We start from the raw sequence: 6,600 nt of genomic DNA, 5'->3' as shown, positions 1-6,600 counted from the left end.
CACAGACACCTGTCCTCTATCAGGGTCCTTGTCTGTAGAATCTCCAGTAGCAAGGTCACCTCTGATACTCCATCCCAGGCATCCCCATCTTCCTTCCAGACACCTCTCTTCTAGACATGTGCACGACCGAAAAATTAAAATAAATTATTTTTCGTTTCATGATTTATTTATTTATTTTTTCATTTGACCGATCATTCGTTATTTTGGATCATTCATGACTTTGAAAAGCGTTTGTATTTGTTCCGCTCCATTCGTTCCGTTCCATTCGTTCCGTTCCATTCATTTAGTTGCAGTATTCGTTACTTCAGATAATTCGTAAATTCAGATGCATTCATATTCGTTACGTTACTAACAGTTAGGCAAATTTGAAAAGTAGTTCCAATACCTATTATTTAATAGTTCATAGTTTATTGTAGTTTTATTATTATTATTATTATTTACTTATTTATTATTATTATTACGGTAATAAATAACAATAATAATTTAAAAACTACAATAATAGTTAATAATTTATTATAGAAAAAAATAAAAATGGACTTATCCAAATGTAATCGATTCGTTAAACTCGTAAGTTGAATCATTTTTCGTTATTTAAAATGTTTTGATTTTCGTTCTTTTCTTTTTTTCGTTCTTTCTGATTTTCAGATTTAGAGGTCCAGATTCAGGTACGATTACGGCGGCCTAACGTATCCCGTCGCAAGTTTTCCGCGTAAGTGCTTGATTCACAAAGCACTTGCGTGTAAACTTGCGGCAGCGTAGCGTAAAGCCGTCCGGCGCAAGCCCGCCTAATTCAAATGGAGCGTGTACCATTTAAATTAGGCGCGCTCCCGCGCCGAACGTTCTGCGCATGCTCCGTTAGGAAATTTCCCGCCGTGCTTTGCGCGAAATTACGGCGCCCCGACGTATTTTTTGAACGGCGACGTGCGTTACGTCGTTTCGTATTTTAAAAAAATTCTAAATTTGGCGCGGGAACGACGGCCATACTTTAACATGGATGGTGTAATTTTACACCACCTAAAGAGGACTCGTAACATTGCGACGGGAAAAGCCGACGAGCGTACCTTCGTGGATCGCCGTAAACATCTAATTTGCATACCCGACGCAGAAAAACGACACAAACTCCACCCAGCGGCCGCCGGAAAATTACACCTACGATCCGAAGGCGTACGAAGCCGTACACCTGTCGGATCGAAGCCTAAAGCCGTCGTAACTTGTTTTGAGGATTCAAAACAACGCTACGACGCGGCAAATTTGAAAATACGCCGGCGTATCAGTAAATACGCCGGCGTATTTCCTTTGTGAATCTGGCCCAGAATTTTTTTATATTTTTGTTCTTTCGGATTTTCATTCTTTCTGAAAATGTGTTTCAAATTCATTCATCAAAAGAGTCTTTCTTTCATTCGGATGCTTCCGAATGAACGAAGATGCCAAATTGAACGAAACGGATTGCACATGTCTACTGTCTTCTATGAGGCTTCTTGTCCCCAGGATCTCCAGTCACCTATTTTAACCCATCCTAGACATCACCTTCCTCCTCACAGACACCCGACCTCTGCAAGGCTCCCTGTACCCAGGACCTTCAGGAGCAGGGCATCACAAACACATTCCCCAGGCTGAAACAAGGGGGGTAGAGAGTTTACAAGGTCAGCTTCCAAATATATATGTCCTCCCCCGACATGCAGCACTGGCAATAAACCTCTTAGTGGTTGGCTGGATGGATAATGAATCTTTTATAACCCATTACTACTATGACCTCTCACTCCATTGTCAGGGGTATCAGTGACACCTACAGGCAGCAGGCAGAAACAACAGCATCACTGAACTTAGGGGAAGAATCAAATAAGTGGAACACTTTTAAATAGCTCTCTACAGTGCCCGTGGATGAATTCACTCATGCAAATGCGTGGGAGTGATGTCATCCTACATCAACCAATCAAGATGATCGAAGACCAGCTCCTGGAAGAAGCCAGGTGTTGGAATCGTTAAAGCAGAGGAAATTATGGAAGGCTTTAGTTTCACTTTAAGGCAGCCCATTCATCTATGGCAACAGAACACCATGCTTGGAGTAAGTATAAACAGTACATGGCAGGCATGAACTGTATACACTCACCGGCCACTTTATTAGGTACACCTTGCTACTACCGGGTTGGACCCCCTTTTGCCTTTATTCTTCGTGGCATAGATTCAGCAAGGTGTTGGAAACATTCCTCAGAGATTTTGGTCCATCTCGCAGTTGCTGCAGATTTGTCGACATGATGCAAATTTCCCTTTCCACTACATCCCAAAGGTGCTCTATTGAATTTGAGATCTGGTGACTGTGGAGGCCATTGGAGTACAGTGACCTCATTGTCATGTTTAAGACACCAGTTTGGGATGATTGGAGCTTTGTGACATGGTGACATTATCCTACTGGAAGGAGCCATCAGAAGATGGGTACATTGTAGTCATAAAGGGATGGACATGGTCAGCAACAATACTCAGGTAGGCTGTGGCATTTAAACGATGCTCAGTTGGTACTGAGGGGGCCTAAAGTGTGCCAAGAAAATATCCCCCCCCCCCCCACACCATTACACCTCCACCAGCCTAAACCGTTGATACAAGGCAGGATGGATCCATGCTAACATGTTGCTTATGCCAAATTTTGACCCTTCGTGACTCATCAGACCAGGAAACGGTTTTTCAATCTTCTATTTGTCCAATTTTGGTGAGCCTGTGTGAATTGTAGCCTCAGTTTCCTGTTCTTAGCTGACAGGGGTGTTGTAGCTCATCTGCTTCAAGGTTTGATGTGTTGTGCATACAGAGATGGTATTCTGCATACTTCGGTTGTAACGAGTAATGGTTATTTAAGCTACTGTTGCCTTTCTATCATATCGAACAAGTCTTCCCCTCAGAACTCTGACATCTACAAGACGTTTTCATCCACACAGCTGCCGCTCACTGGACATTTTCTCCTTTTTAGACCATTCTCTGTAAATATTGTAGCATTTTTAGTAACACAACACACTTCAATGCACAGTAATGTAATAATGTGCATTGTGGTGCACTACAACACAAATGGCTGGACTCTTGTGTGCCTTGGTGACAGGAGGTTGGGGTGTCATTCAAAATGAAAGGTATTGCAATGAACCAACACATGTAGGGTACATTACAGCATTTTGTGGTAGCATGTATTTGTAGCGCCTGGTTACTTCAAAGTACCGGTGCTTGTAAAATTTAGAGGGGGATCAGAGTGTTAACTGACTGATCCAGTTAATATGGTTAAAGTGGAGGTTCACCCAAAAAATAAATTTTTAACATTACATTCAGCCGAGTTGTCCTAATGACAATCGGCTGTTTTTTTTTGTTTTTCTTTTCCGTACATACCTTATTTCACAGCCGCTTCCGGGTATGTCTTCTGTGGGACTGGGCATTCCTATCTGATTGACAGGCTTCCGACCGTCGCATACTACGCGTCACAAGTTGCCGAAAGAAGCCGAACGCCGGTGCGCAGGTGCCGTATAGAGCCGCACCGAAGTTCGGCTTCTTTCGGCAACTCGTGACGCGTAGTATGCGACGGTCGGAAGCCTGTCAATCAGATAGGAACGCCCAGTCCCGGAGAAGACATACCCGGAAGCTGCGGTGAAATAAGGTATGTACGGGGGAAAAAAACAGCCGATTGTCATTAGGACAACTCGGCTGAATGTAATGTTAAAAATGTATTTTTGGGTGAACCCCCGCTTTAAATTTGGGTCTCTGTCTCAGCTTGGCTGTGCTGTGGGCTAATTATGTTTCTTCTGGGGTGCTGTTCCCACCCCAGGACAATAGGTGGCAGCAGTGGAGTCTAGGTTTGGGTGCTCTTCCCTATCAGCCAATCAGGAGGGAGTTTCCTTGCTGTGCATGCTGGGGGAGGGTACACTAAGTCCACTCAGGCAGGAGTGGCACAAGAAGAGTTACACGTGGGAGTAGGACTGTTTCCCTATTGCTACGCCTGAATCTGCTGTTCTCCTTCTCCTTTCAACTCTACCTTCTTCACCACAAGTTTACTGTTTTTACCTGGCTGGGTAATAAAGAGCACAGAAAAGACACCTGTCGTGGACATTCCGTTAGGCTGGGTTCACACTACGGTTTTCCCGTCCGTCAGCCGCATACGATTTCAGTATTGAAAACGTACGGGCCCGGACGGGAAAACGTAGAGATAGACAATGCATTGCAAATCGTATGCACTCGGATGCATCCGGGTGCGTACGATTTGCTGGCGAAACGTTTTTTAAACGTACGCAAAACCGTGTTCAACCACGGTTTTGCGGTCGTTTTTAAAACAGTATGGCAACCGCATACGTTTTCCTTTAACATTAATGTTAATGGAAAACGCAGATATGTGCGGTGCCATACGTTCCCGTCCGTTTCAGCCGCATACGTTTTTTCATATAAATCGTATGCGGCTGACGGACGGGAAAACCGTAGTGTGAACCCAGCCTTACTACTGCATTCATCATACACCCTTAGACGGCGGAGGAGCCATAAGGTAACATGCCACCGAAAAAAAAACAGCAGCTCCTCCGGGGGTAGTGCTACATATTTCTCTGTGTGTTGCAGCAATGTGCTAGTGTGAATGAGCCTTTAGGTGTCTATTTAGGGGTGTAAAAAAATAAGTCAATTAAGGTGGTAATAAAGCAACATTCTATGAGATAAAGTAATGAATTAGGAGGAAGTAAAAGATGTCTCTTTCATGCAGAAGCCTGCTCTATATGACATGCACCTGCTATTTTGGAAATGCAGAATAAAGGAACGTGAAAAATAAAAAAGGTGAAAACTGCAAATGTGAGTTTAACAAATTATTTTTTAGCATGAATGTTTTTGTGATATGTGTAAACGAGTGTGCCCTTTGCCTTGTGTTCCCTTATCTCATCTCAGAATGTTAGCGTTATATATTAATATGGATTTTTATATTCCTGGGGTTCCCTTTTAGGGCTATTCCAACATTCCCCACAAGAGGGAGCTCTGTGACTTTGCCATTACACTTCAGGTATTATTACTTCCACATGGCCAGAGGGTACAGTGTATTTCCATAGGACTTGCTTCTCCACTTGGACAATAAACTTCTTAATAGCCTATAAAAGAAGTAATGGCTTACAGGATTTAAAGCCATTGAGATGTTCTTAGCACCCTGCACATGATAAAACACGATGCAGAATTACCATTTCACAGATATATATTTTTGGATGACGGACACACCTGTTTGTCATTTAATAAGGTGACCTAAGGTCATTTTCACTCCTTACCCTGCAGGATTTTTATTAATTTTACATACTGCTGCAATAAGCAAGATAAGGTGAGAGTATCCTCTGAGATTATCCTGTCTGATGTCATCCACAAGGCTGCAGGTTTTATATTTATTGATCATGGAACATCTGCTGTGTAGATCAGCGGGCGATATCTGGACGTGATAGAGGGCTAACCTTAGAGTTTATGTAAACCTTCCTGTTTTGGTCTGTGAGGCCCTGTACACACGATCAGTCCAAACCGATGAAAACGGACTGAGGTTCAGTTTCATCAGTCCAAACCTACCGTGTGTATGGCCCATCGGACTTTTGTCCTTCAGACCAAAGTTTTAAAACTTGCTTTAAAATCGGACTGATGAACGATAGGTCAAAACCGATGGTTAGTACGCAAAAGCATCGGTTCAAAACCCGCGCATGCTCAGAATCAAGTCGACGCATGCTTGGAAGCATTGAACTTCGTTTTTTTCAGAACGTCGTTGTTTTTTTTACGTCACCGCGTTGGACTCGATTGGATTTTGAACTGATGGTGTGTAAGCACATCAGACCATCAGTCCGTTTTCATCAGTTTGGACTGATCGTGTGTACAAGGCCTTAAAAAAACCATTCATAGAATCCTAATATATCTGTTCATTAAGTGCCAAAATATACATGTTAATCCATAGCTCTCAACTGTCCCTGATTTCGAGGGACTGTCCCTGATTTGGAAAAATGTCCCTCTGCCTCCCTCATTTGTCCCTCATTTTGGTCTGATCTATATAGATATATATCAAATTCACTTTTTAATCTTTCAAAAAGTGTTTCCCAGTGCTAAACCTTTCATCCAATTTCTAAATTGCTGCATTTGTACATTTTAAAAGCCTATATAAAGGAATAGGAGTGGTAAAAAAAAAAGCACTTGTAGATTTAATTAACTTTTTTTGGTTAATTCTCCTTTAAGGGGGTGTGGAGTGTCCTATCCTATGCCTACATACGTTTGTTAGTAGGTGTCCCTCATTCCTATCTCAACATGTTGGGAGGTATGTTAAGCCTTCCAAACATCCAGTACTGTCCAGTGCACTATGGAGAAAAGGGGGGGGGGTTATGTAGTACCAGCACACTTTCTGTCCTAGGGTGCTCCTCTTGTGATATAGTGTAATGAGTGAACACTGTCACCCTAGGACAGGAAGTGTATTGCTGGTAGGGTCACCAGGTGAAGAAGTAAAAAGTAAAGCCTGAGAAAAGAAAACAAATGCAACTGCCACATCTAAGGACTGATAAGATGACATATATTACATTTTTCTTCTTGGGTTTAGATACAGTTTAACCATTTCAGCCCCAGAAGATTTGGCTGCTCAATGAT

This window comes from Rana temporaria, chromosome 7 (genome assembly GCF_905171775.1).
Source record: "Rana temporaria chromosome 7, aRanTem1.1, whole genome shotgun sequence".
NCBI classification, from domain to species: Eukaryota; Metazoa; Chordata; class Amphibia; order Anura; family Ranidae; genus Rana; species Rana temporaria.
This window is presented reverse-complemented; position numbering follows the sequence as displayed.